Genomic DNA, 14,824 nt, shown 5'->3' with positions numbered 1-14,824 from the left:
TAATGGGCTAAAAAGCCGTCTTCTGAAGCCTGGGAAAGCCTAAAGATTGCCAATGCCCATAAAATAACCTTGCAGACTTCTAGACTGTGAGCTCGTTGTTGGGTAGGAATGTCTCTATATGATCAATCAATCAATCAATCGTATTTATTGAGTGCTTACTGTGTGCAGAGCACTGTATTAAGCACTTGGGAAGTCCAAGTTGGCAACATATAGAGACAGTCCCTACCCAACAGTGGGCTCACAGTCTAATGATGCCTAATACACCTAATATGATGCCTAATTGCACTTTCCAAGCGCTTAGTACGGTGCTCTGCACACAGTAAGTGCTCAGTAAATACGACTGAATGAATGAAGATACGTATACCATAAGAAATACGTTTGTTTTTTTTTAATTGAGTCCAACTTTTTCCAAAACCAGCGTTTCTCTACTTTCTTTAGTGAGGATTCTCCCAGGCAGGATTTCAGTTAATAATAGTAACGATAATAATAACTGTGGTATTTGTTAAGTACTTTGTGCTGAGCAGTATATCTAGAAGTGGGGTTAGATGGGGTTCCTTACAGACTGCGGTCTTCCTTGCCTGTTTATTGAACTAAGGCATTCTGCTACCTATGGATTACAAAGTACTCTGCACACAATAAGCACTCAGAGAATACAATGGATTGATTGATTGATTGGTTGATGGATTGATTGGATCGCTGAGAGTCCCCTTGAAGGAAATACATGACTGATGAAACAAAAAGCTGTGACCCCCAAATATTCCCGGAGAACCCGGGCAATTCCTACAGCTCACCGGTTAGCTACCTCTGCCTGCCAGTTTGTACTTCCCAAGCGCTTAGTGCAGTGCTCTGCACACAGTAAGTGCTCAGGCTCCACCACATGTCTGCTGTGTGACCTTGGGCATGTCACTTAACTTCCCGGAGCCTCAGTTTCCTCATCTGTAAAATGGGGATGAAGACCGTGAGCCCCACGTGGGACAACCAAGAACAGTGCCTTGCACATAGTAAGCGCTTAACAAATGCCATCATTATTATTATTATTATTATTAATAAATACGATTGATTGATTGATTCAGAGAGTTTCTAGGGCTGGTCAATGAGGAAGTCTAGAAGCTAATCGATAAACTCACTTCTCTCCAGTGACCGAGTCACTTCACGGACATGAGGTAGACGCTCTACCAGGTGAAATGCAGAATAAGGCCGTATAGAGTTCCTAGACTGGGCCTCTCAAAGGGAGGGTTTGAAGTTCTGGGTGCAGAGGATCCCCTTGGCCAAACAGAAGGCATCTCCTCCCCGTCCTCCTCTCACCCGAGGATGGAGCGTGACGTCATTGAGGTCAATCAATCAATCAATCAATCGTATTTATTGAGCACTTACTGTGTGCAGAGCACTGTACTCAGCGCTTGGGAAATCCAAGTTGGCAACATAGAGAGACAGTCCCTACCCAACAGTGGGCTCACAGTCTAAAAGGGGGAGACAGAGAACAAAACCAAACATACTAACCAAATAAAATAAATAGAATAGATATGTACAAGTAAAATAAATAAATAGATAGAGTAGGGTTGAATCTGCCCTACCGAACTGGGTCCCTGACAGGATCGGAAAATGAGCTTTGATAATAATAATAATGACGGCATTTGTTAAGCGCTTACTATGTGCAAAGCACGGTTCTAAGCGCTGGGGAGGTTACAAGGTAATCAGATTGTCCCACGGGGGGCTCACAGTCTTCATCCCCATTTTCCGGATGAGGTAACTGAGGCCCGGAGAAGTGAAGTGACTTGCCCAAAGTCACACAGCTGACAAGAGGCGGAGCCAGGATTTGAACCCACGACCTCTGACTCCAAAGCCCGGGCTCTTTTCCACTGAGCCACGCTGCTTCGCTAGCGTTGTCTTCGATCATCATCATCATCAATCGTATTTATTGAGCGCTTACTGTGTGCAGAGCACTGTACTAAGCGCTTGGGAAGTACAAATTGGCAACATAGAGAGACAGTCCCTACCCAACAGTGGGCTGTCTTTGATGTTGTCAAGGGGAAGGCCCTAAGCTTGAATTCCTCCCCGGCCCGCCTGGTTGGGAGTCCCCAGAATGATTAAACCTCTGAAGCCTCTCCCCCTCCCCTCCCCTCCCCTTCTTTTCCCTTCCCTTCCATGATCCTACACAGCCGCGCGGCCCGGTTTCTAAACATTTCATGCATCCCCTTTTAGACTGTGAGCCCACTGTTGGGTAGGGACCGTCTCTATATGTTGCCAATTTGTACTTCCCAAGCGCTTAGTCCAGTGCTCTGCACACAGTAAGCGCTCAATAAATACGATTGATGATGATGATGATGATGATGATCACCCGAAGGGCCGACTAATTATGACGGCCGCCTTTGAACACAACCATCAATCAATCAATCAATCAATCGTATTTATTGAGCTCTTACTGTGGGCAGAGCACCGTACAACGGTTTGCAATTTCATCTACTTGAGACGTAAAAACGAAAAAGATGGGCTTCCCGACTCCGGCTGCGTGTGGAAGCCGGCGGGGGGCGGGGGCAATTTGGGAAAACTGAAGGAGCCAAGACGGAGTAGAGGGATTTGAGTCTCAACTCTTCTTTTGGCTAACTCTTTTTGCTCTCCAGCAAGTCCCTGCACCCATCTGAGACTCATTTTGCCCAAGGGGATCCCGGCCCTTACCTTCCTCGCGGGAAAGCTTGGAGAATATATGCTCTGATACAAGACACCCAGCAACGGTTGATATTTGGAAGGTTTTGGAAAGTCTATTCAGAGGGCAAATTAGACCACAGAGTAAATCATATGACTAGAAAATGTGAATAAATGGTTATTTGCTTAAAAAGGAGAATGGTCAACTGAACCATGGATGAAGGCAAGGTTTATATATATATATATATATATATATATATATATATATATATACACACACATACATATATATGTGTGCATTTTCATATATGCATATACAAACATACACATATATACATACATATGCATGTGTGTGTTTATATATGTATATATATATAAACACACACATATATATACATACATATGTATGTGTTTATATATGTATATATAAACACACACATATATACATACATATATATATGTGTATTGATATATGTATATACAAAAACACACATACATACATATATATGTGTGTGTTTATATATACATATATATAAACACATACATACATATATATGTGTGTGTTTACATATACATATATATAAACATACACATACATATATACGTGTGTTCGTATATGTATATATAAACACACACTTGTGTTTATATGTGTATATAAAAACACACACACATATATATGTTTCATATTCATATTTAAATAGTTTGAGAAAGTTATATAGTTTATATATGCATATATGTGTGGGTTTATATATGTATGTGTGTGTGTTTATATATGTATATATGTGTGCTTATATATAAACACACATATATGTATATATGTGTGTTTATATATATGAGCACACACACACATATATGTTTCATATTCATATTTAAATAGTTTAAGAAATTTATATAGTTCATATATGCATATATGTGTGGGTTTATATATGTATATGTGTGTGTTTATATATGTATATGTGTGTGCTTATATATATAAACACACATATATGTATATGTGTGTGTTTATGTGTATATATAAACACAAACACACATATATGTATATATGTGTGTTTATGCGTATATATAGACACACACGCATATATATGTTTCATATTCATATTCAAAGAGTTTAAGAAAGTTTTCTCTTCTGAAAAGCGAAGGGACTGGCCCAAGGTCACCCAGCGGACAAGCGGCAGAACCGGGATTAGAACCCAGGTCCTCTTCCTCCCAGGTCTGCGCTCTTTCCGCTAGGCCGCACTGCCCCTGCCCTTCTGCGCACGATGAGCGCTCAATCAATACGATCGATCGATCGATCGATCGATTTTGCCAGAAGGAGGAGTAGCGGAAAGGATTGTGCCAGAAGGAGGAGTAGCGGAAAGGAATGGTGTCGGTCGGGGCAATCCCGCTCCCAACTTCTCCGTTGGCGGAGGCGTCGAATTCGCTTCTGATTCCTTTCGTCGGTTTGTTTTTGTTTCCCCGTAGCTCCTGGGGCCCCTGTCGCTCTGGAAAATCTTCCTGGCCTGTCTCCTGGCCGGGGTAATCACCACGGCAATTGGGGTGCTCGTCGTCTCCTTGGTGCTCGCCGGGAAAAACTACGGAAATTCGGTCGTCGTTCAGCTGCCGCAACCGGGCGTGAGCCCCACGGCCGCCACCCCCGGAGTCACGGCCGAGACGACGACCACGGCGACGATGCCGACCACCGGAATCACCACCGCCGCTACCACGGCGGAGGCTCCGGGCCCGGCGTCGACGGCCGTCGCGCCCACTGCGGCCAACGCGTCGACTTGGGGCCCAACAACCGCGCCGAAAACGCCTCCGGGCAGGCCTTCCACAGCCATCCCCACCGCTCCACGGACAGCGTCCTCTCCTGGGACGATGGGTCCAACTACCGCTTCAACTGCTACGAAAGCCAACACAACTGAGACGTCGACGGCCGGTACAGCCACTCCAGCCACAGCACCGACGGCCGCTGCGACCACCGCGGGTCCCGCAACAACTGCCCCTACAACCACTCCAGGTGCCACATCGACAGCAACTACAAGCACTCAGGATACCCAAGCAACCGCGGCTACAACCACTCCGGGTTCCGCTTCAATGGCCAGTACGACCACTCCAGCTACCACATCGACGGCCAGCACAACCACTCCACCTACAACCATCACAGCCACGACAACCACTCCAGCTTCCACGGCAACAGCCACTTCAACCGCTCCAGCTACCAGCACGACAGGCACTCCAACCACCCTAGGCACTACAAGCATCTCAGGCACCACATCGACAGCCAGTACAACCACTCCTACTACAACCACAACAGCCACTTCAACCACTCCAGCGTCCACACCAACAGCCACTTCAACCGCTCCAGCTACCAGCACAACAGGCACTACAACCACCCCGGGTACCACAACAACAGCCACTACAAGCACTTCAGGCACCGCATCGACGGCAACTACAACCACCCCAGCTACCCCAGGAACCACCACTACAACTACTCCAGATACCACATTGACAGCGACTACAACCACTCCAACAACAACAGCCACTACAACCACTCCAGCTCCCACAACAACAGGCACTGCCACCACTCCAGGCACCACCACAACAGCCACTACAATGACTTCAGCTTCTACCACTCCAGGTAACAGCACAACAGCTACTACAACCACTCCAAGTACCATAGCAATCACCATTACAACCACTCCAGGTGCCACATCGACAGCCAGTACAACCACTCCTACTACAACCACCACAGCCACTACAACGACTCCAGCTTCCACAACAACGGCCACTTCAACTACTCCAGGTACCACAACAACAGCCAGTACAACCACTCCAACTACAACCACCACAGCCACTACAACGACTCCAGTTTCCACAGCAACAGCCACTTCAACCACTCCAGGTACCACAACAACTGCCACTACAACCACTCCGGGATCCACACCGACAGCCCATACAACCACTCCAACTACCGCATCGACAGCCAGTACAACCACCCTGACTACCACCACAACGGCCACCACGACTACTCCAGGTACCGGCACAACAGCCAGCACAACCACTCCAACTACAACCACAGCAGCCGTTACAATGACACCGGAGTCCACAGCAACAGCCACTTCAACCCCTCCAACCACATCCTCTCCTGCAACCACTCCAGGCACCACATCAACAGCCAGTACAACCACTCCGACTACAACCACAACAGCCACTGCAATGACTCCAGCTTCTACAACTCCAGCCACTTCAACTACTCCAGGTACCACAGCAGCAGCCAGTACAACCACTCCAACTACAACCACAACAGCCGCTACAATGACTCCAGAGTCCACAGCAACAGCCACTTCAACCACTCCAGGTACCAGCACAACAGGCACTACAACCACCCCAGGTACCACAACAATAGCCACTCCGACCACACCAGGATCCACATCGACAGCAACTACAACCCCCCCGGGTACCCCGGGAACCTCCACTCCAACCACTCCAACCACCACATCAACTCCAGGTACCACATCAACAGCCAGTACAACCACTCCGACTGCAACCACAACAGCCACTGCAACCACTCCAGCTACCACCACAACAGCCACTGCAACCACTCCAGCTTCCACAACAACCGCTACTACAACCACTCCAGGTGCCGCAACGACAGTCGGCACAACCACTCCGACTGCAACCGCCACAGCCACTACGACAACTCCAGCTCCCACAGCAACAGCCGCTTCAACCACTCCAGCTACCACCCCAACAGCTGCAACAACCACTCCAGGATCCACATCGACAGCCAGCACAACCGCTCCAACTACCACAACAACCGCCACCACAAACACTCCAGGTACCAGCGCAACAGCCAGTACAACCACTCCAGGTGCCACAACGACAGCCAGCACAACCACGCTGACCACAACCACCACAGCCACTACAGCAACAGCCACTTCAACCACTCCAGGTACCACAACAACTGCCACTGCAACCACTCCGGGCTCCACACTGACAGCCCGTACAACCACTCCAACTACCGCATCGACAGCCAGTACAACCACCCTGACTGCCACCACCACGGCCACCACGACTACTCCAGGTACCGGCACAACAGCCGGTACAACCACTCCAACTACAACCACAGCAGCCGCTACAATGACTCCAGAGTCCACAGCAACAGCTGCTTCAGCCACTCCAGCTACCAGCACAACAAGCACAACAGCCGCTACAACCACTGCCCGTCTAAGTGCTCCCACTACGACTCCCACGACCGGCGCATCTGCCGGCTCTACAACTGCTCCAACTACTGCTACATCCACTGCCACGACAACTCCTGCTCCCACAACAACAGCTTCTCCAACTACCACACCTGCAGTCCCTCCAACTGCTCCAACTACCGCTCCACCTGCCACCACTACAACGTCTGCTCCCACTACAACACCTCCAACTTCCAGCTCTGCAGGCACTACAGTGACTCCAACTACAACTGTAACAGCTACGGCAACTCCTGCTACCCCAACAACTCCTCCGAGTACCCCTGCAGCTACCACCACGACGACTGCCACCACAACAGCCCCTCCAACCTCCACACCTGCCGCCACTACCACGGCTCCAGCTTCCACCGCGCCCGCTACTCCCACACCTTCTGCAGCCACGACAACTCCCCCGGCTACCGCTTCAACCACCACTACAACTTCTGCTCCCCCTACGACCCCTCCAACAACCACCCCTGCAGCCACGACAGCCGCTTCGGCTACCGCTACACCTGCTGCTACGCCGACAACGCCTCCTGCTACCACTCCGACTGCTCCGTCGACCACATCTGCTGAAACTACCACTCCTCCAACTACCACCACACCCGCCACGACGACAACTGCCGCTACGACAACTCTTGCGAGCGCTACGGCACCTCCTGCTACCTCCACGGCTGCTCCAACCACCACCGCAGCCTCCACTACAACTCCCACTTCGACTCCGACTCCTCCAACCAGCACATCTTCTGCCTCTACATCTGTGCCAACTACAACTACACCCACTACTACAACTCCTGCTACCGCAACAACTCCTCCTGTTACTACCGCAACTACTACTGCACTCACCGCCACCACAACTCCCGCTCCCACTACCACCCCTCCAACGACCACCCCTGCCGGCACTACAACTGCACCAACTACCACCGCACCCGCTACTACGACAACTCCTGCTACCACTACGACTCCTCCTCCTACCACATCTGCTGACACTACAGCCATTCCCACTACAACTACACCCGCTACAACCACAACTCCTGCTACCCCCACGACAACTCCTCCTGCTACGACTGCAATGGTTTCAACTACTACTGCAGTCACCACCGCCACAACTCCTGCTACCACTACAAGTCCTCCAACTGCCACACCTGCCGACACTACAACGGCTCTGACTACCACTACGACAACGGCCGCTACCACAACTGCCGCTACCACAACTGCCACTCCCACTACGACTCCTTCAACTACCACTACGATAACTGCCGCGACGACAACCCCTGCTACTACTACAACCTCTTCAACTACCACAGCTGCCGAAACTACAACGGCTCCAACTACCACTACGCCCACCACTACCACAACTCCTGCTACCACTACAACCGCTCCAGCTACTACTGCAGTCACCACCGCCACAACTCCTGCTACCACTACAAGTCCTCCAACTACCACACCTGCCGACACTACAACGGCTCCGACTACCACTACGACAACGGCCGCTACCACAACTGCCGCTACCACAACTGCCGCTCCCACTACGACTCCTTCAACTACCACTACGACAACTGCCGCTACGACAACCCCTGCTACTACTACAACCTCTTCAACTACCACAGCTGCCGAAACTACAACAGCTCCAACTACCACTACGCCCACCACTACCACAACTTCTGCTACCACTACAACCGCTCCAACTACTACTGCAGTCACCACCACCACAACTCCTGCTACCACTACTACTCCTCCAACTACCACACCTGCTGAAACTACAACTGCTCCGACTACCACCACAACAACTACCACTACCACAACTGCCGCTCCCACTACGACTCCTTCAACTACCACTACGACACCTGCCTCTACGACGACTCCTGCTACCACTACGACAACTGCCACTACGACGACTCCTGCTACCACTACGACAACTGCCACTACCACAACTGCCGCTCCCACTACGACTCCTTCAACTACCACTACGACAACTGCCACTACGACAACTCCTGCTCCCACTACAACTTCTTCAACTACCACACCTGCCGAAACTACAACGGCCCCAACTACCCCTACGCCCACCACTACCACAGCTCCTGCTCCCACTACAACTCCTCCTCCTCCCACATCAACTGACACTACAACCATTTCCACTACAACTACACCCGCTACTACAACTCCTGCTACCACAACTCCTCCTGCTACTACTACAACGGCTCCAACTACTACTGCACCCACCACCACCACCACCACAACTCCTGCTCCCACTCCCACTCTTCCAACTACCACATCTGCTGAAACTACAACTGCTCCAACTACAACTGCGACAACTGCTACGACCACAACTCCCGCTCCCACTACAACTCCTCCAACTACCACACCTGCTGATACTACCATGGCTCCAACTACCACCACAACTGCCACAACCACAACTCCTGCTACCACTACACCTCCTCCTACTACCACATCTGCCGACACTACAACTGCTCCAACTACAACTACAACTGCTACGACCACAACTCCTGCTACCACAACAACAACTCCTCCTGCCACTACTACAACTGCTCCAACTACTACCGCACTCACCACCGCGACCACAACTCCTGCTACCACTACAACTCCTCCAACTACTACATCTGCCGACACTACAACTGCTCCAACTACAACTACAACTGCTACGACCACAACTCCTGCTACCACTACGACTCCTCCAACTACCACACCAGCCGACACTACAACGGCTGAAACTACCACTGCACCCCCTACCACCACAACTCCTGCTACCACAAGAACAACTCCTCCTGCCACTACTCCAACTGCTCCAACTACTCCTGCACCCACCACCACCACAACTCCTGCTACCACTACGACTCCTCCAACTACTACACCTGCCGACACCACAACCACTCCAACTACCACTACGACATCTGCCACTACCACAACTCCCGCTCCCACTACAACCCCTCCAACTACCACGTCTGCCGATACCACCACTGCTCCAACTACCACTACACCTGCCACCACCACAACGCCTGCTACCACTACAACTCCTCCTCCTACCACATCTGCTGGCACTTCAACTGTTCCAACTACAGCTACACCTGCTACCACCACAACTCCTGCTACCACAACAACAACTCCTCCTGCTACTACTACCACTGCTCCAACTACTATTGCACCCACCACCACAATAACTCCTGCTACCACTACGACTCCTCCAACTACCACACCTGCCGACACTACAACTGCTCCAACTACCGCTACAACATCTGCCACTACCACAACTCCCGCTCCCACTACAACCCCTCCAACTACCACCCCTGCCGACACTACCGCCGCTCCAACTACCACCGCACCTCCTACCACAACAACTCCTGCTACCACTGCAACTCCTCCTCCTACCACATCTGCTGAAACTACAACCGTTCCCACTACAACTACACCCACTACGACCACAACTCCTACTACCACCACAACAATTCCTCCTGCTACGACTACAACTACTCCAACTACTGCTGCAGTCACCACCGCCACAACTCCTGCTACCACTACGACTCCTCCAACTACCTCACCTGCCGACACTACAACTGCTCCGACTACCACTATGACAACTGCCACCACCACAACTCCTGCTACCACTACGACTCCTCCAACTACCTCACCTGCCGACACTACAACTGCTCCGACTACCACTATGACAACTGCCACCACCACAACTCCTGCTACCACTACGACTCCTCCAACTACCTCACCTGTCGACACTACAACTGCTCTAACCACCACTACGACAACTTCCACTACCATAACTCCCGCTACCACTACAACCCTTCCAACTACCACACCTGCCGTCACTGCAACTGCTCCAACTACCACCGCGACAGCTGCCACTACCACAACTCCTGCTACCGCTACAACCCCTCCAACTACCACACTGACCGACTCTACGAGTGCTCCAACTACTACTACAACTGCTACTACCACAACTCCTGCTACCACAACAACAACTCCTCCTGCCACTACTACAACTGCTCCAACTACTACTGCACTCACCACCACCACAACTCCTGCTACCACTACAACTCCTCCAACTGCTACAGCTGCCGACACTACAACTGCTCCAACTACAACTACAACTGCTATGACCACAACTCCTGCTACCACAACAACAACTCCTCCTGCCACTACTACAACTGCTACAACTACTACCGCATTCACCACCACCACCACCACAACTCCTGCTACCACTACAACCCCTCCAACTACCACATTGACCGACTCTACAACTGCTCCAACTACTACTACAACTGCTACTACCACAACTCCTGCTACTACCACAACTCCTGCTACCACCACTGCAACTCCTCCTGCTACTACTACAACTGCTCCAACTACTGCTGCAGTCACCACCACCACAACTCCTGCTACCACTACGATTCCTCCAGCTACCTCACCTGCCGACACTACAACTGCTCCGACTACCACTACGGCAACTTCCACTACCACAACTCCCACTACCACTACAACCCCTCCAACTACCACACCTGCCAGCACTACAACTACTCCAACTACCACCACGACAGCTGCCACTACCACAACTCCTGCTACCACTAGAACCCCTCCAACTGCCACACTGACCGACTCTACAACTGCTCCAACTACTACCACAACTGCTACTACCACAACTCCTGCTGCCACCACAACAACTCCTCCTGCTACTACTACAACTGCTCCAACTACTACCACAACTGCTACTACCACAACTCCTGCTACCACCACAACAACTCCTCCTGCTACTACTACAACTGCTCCAACTACTACTGCACTCACCACCACCACCACTCCTGCTACCGCTACGACTCCTCCAACTACTACAGCTGCCGACACTACAACTGCTTCAACTACAGCTGCAACTGCTACGACCACAACTCCTGCCACCACAACAGCTCCTCCAAGTACTACGTCTTCAGACACTACAACCCCTCCCGGTACAACATCAACAGCCCGTACAACCACACCTAATGCCACATAATGAAAACATCAGCTTCTTAAACTACCACGTCATCGACTGGTACGACAACTCCCGCCACCACTTCTGCCTCCACTACTGCCCCTCCGACTACCACACCAAAGGATACTTCATTGACTGCAGCCTCTGGTATGACCAGTGTGCTTGCCGTGTCCAACTGCGGTCCGACTTTTCGCACCGCCATCTCAGCAGACATTACAACCTCTCTACAGCGTACATCAACAGCCAGGATGCTCCTTCCCTCCCTCTCATATGGAGCCCCTACCTCTGCATCAACTCCTGCTTATAAACAGCTCGGTTGACAACCGACAAGAAGCAGCGTGGCTCAGTGGAAAGATCCCGGGCTTTGGAGTCAGAGGTCATGGGTTCGAATCCCGGCTCCACCACATGTCTGCTGTGTGATCTTGGGCAAGTCACTTCACTTCTCTGAGCCTCAGTTACCTCATCTGTAAAATGGGGATGAAGACTCTGAGCCCCACGTGAGACAACCTGATCGCCTTGTAGCCTCCCCAGAGCTTAGAACAGTGCTTTGCACATAGTAAGTGCTTAATAAATGGTATCAGTATTATTATTATTATTATTGTTATCTCTACCGCATCCAGACCCTCCTACCCCTGTCAGTATCACACCTTAGCCACGGCCACAACTTCTAGCAGACACTTCACATACCATGTCAACAGACAGTGCAGCAACCCCTCTCTCCACAACCTCATATACAACAGTTTCTCCTCCTACCACATCAAGAGGAACAACGACCTGTCTAACGGTCCCTTCGTCTGCTGGGATGACGACTGATAGTACGTTGTTTTCCACTACAACTACTCCAAGTACCATATCAAGAGGCACAATGACACCTCCAACTCCTGTGTTATCCACCAGCGCGTCGTTTTCTGCCATATCTACAATCCCTCCAGCTACCGCGTCTGTGGTTTCCACGCTTCCACGCAACATAAAGTTCCTTCTCAACCCATCCCGACAGCCTACTACCTACCCCGATAATCACCTATCCTACTGTATTTTCTACAACTGTATTTTTCCTAAAAGAATTGGACGTTTCACTACAAGGATTGCAACAAAAAGCATCTTCTTCCTCATACATCCCAGCCTCCTAGAAACATAATTACATTTACTACAATTATAACAGCGTCTCCTAGAATAACCCCAGTTGTAACTTCCTTGACGGCAAGGATCATTCATTCATTCATTCGATTGCATTTATTGAGCGCTTACTGTGTGCAGAGCACTGTACTAAGCGCGTGGGAAGTCCAAGTTGACAATATATAGAGACGGTCCCTACCCGACAGCGGGCTCACAGTCTAGAAGGGGGAGGCAGACAGCAAAATAGAACATATTAACAAAATAAAATAAACAGAATAGCAAATATGTACAAGTAAAATAAATAAATTGAGCTTTCAGCTATAATAATACTAATGATGGTATTTGTTCATTCATTCACTCAATCATATTTATTGAGCGCTTACTGTGTGCAGAGCACTGTACTAAGCGCTTGGGAAGTCCAAGTTGGCAACATTAGAGACGGTCCCTACCCAACAGTGGGCTCACAGTCTAGAAGCGCTTACTATATGTGCCAAGCACTGTTCCAAGTGCTGGGGGGGGAGGGGAAACAAGGTGATCAGGTTGTCCCATGTGGGGCTCACAGTCTTAATTCCCATTTTCCAGATGAAGGAACTGAGGCCCAGAGAAGTGGGCCTGGCAAGGGCCGGCCCGCGCGTCTACCAACTTTTCTGTACTTTCCCAAGGGCTTAAGGACAGTTCTCTAAGTAGAGTAAGCGCTCAATAAATGCTATTAATTGATTGGGAACCGGTCTACCGACTCTGTTAGGTTGTACGCTCCCAGGTGCTTAGTACAGTACTCTGGACACAGTCTTGTCTCACGCCGTTGGGTCATTTCTGACCCAAAGCAACACCGCGGACACATCTCTCCCAAAACGCCCCGCTTTCCATGCGCGATCGTTCTGGTATTGTATCCACAGAGTTTTATCGGTAAAAGTACGGAAGGGGTTTATCATTGTCGCCTTCCGGGCCGTAAACTCGAGTTTCCACCCTCGACTTTCTCCCAAGCTGCTGCTGCCCAACATGGGTGAGTTTTGACTTGTAGCCGATTGCCTTCCCACTCGCTAGCCATTGCCCAAGCTAAGAATGGAATGGACGGGCCTCCGCTTGACTCTCCCTCCCATAGCTGAGACTGGTGGAGGACTGGAAACTCTCCAGTTGCGACCCTGAGAGGGGCTGCACACAGTAAGTGCTCTGTAAATATCATTGATTAATTGATCAATTTGATTGAATCCCTCTAGCTGTTCATCTTGCTGCTTCCAAATAAACCTCTACAACCCCATCACCTAGTCCCTCAATCTAAGAATCTAAAAATCTAAATCTAAAATCTAAAAATCTAAAAATCTAAATCTAAAAATGCATGAGCAACCAAATCAACCCCAACTACGTCTTCCTGACCTTCTCCAGTGCCTTTAGCCAGAAACAATGGGGTTAGTCCATTCCCTCTCATAAGAGGCACTTGCATTTTTCATTCCTCAGCATCAGCTCCTAAACATTCATTCGTTCAGTCATATTTATCCATTCATTCATTCAATTGTATTTATTGAGCGCTTACTGTGTGCACAGCACTGTACTAAGCACTTGGGAAGTACAAGTTGGTGACATATAGAGACGGCCCCTACCCAACAGCGGGCTCACAGTCTAGAAGGGGGAGAGAGACAACAAAACATATTAACAAGATAAAATAAACAGAATAGTAAACTCATTCATTCATTCAATCATATTTATTGAGCGCTTACTGTGTGCAGAGCACTGTACTAAGCACTTGGGAAGTACAAGTTGGCAACATACAGAGATGGTCCCTACCCAACAGTGGGCTCAAGGTGGGGGGAATTAATCAGAGCGGGCCACAGTGGGGAGGTGGATTTTTAGGAGATCA

The sequence above is a fragment of the Tachyglossus aculeatus genome, chromosome 3 (genome assembly GCF_015852505.1).
Source record: "Tachyglossus aculeatus isolate mTacAcu1 chromosome 3, mTacAcu1.pri, whole genome shotgun sequence".
NCBI classification, from domain to species: Eukaryota; Metazoa; Chordata; class Mammalia; order Monotremata; family Tachyglossidae; genus Tachyglossus; species Tachyglossus aculeatus.
Note: the sequence above shows the minus strand (reverse complement) of the source record.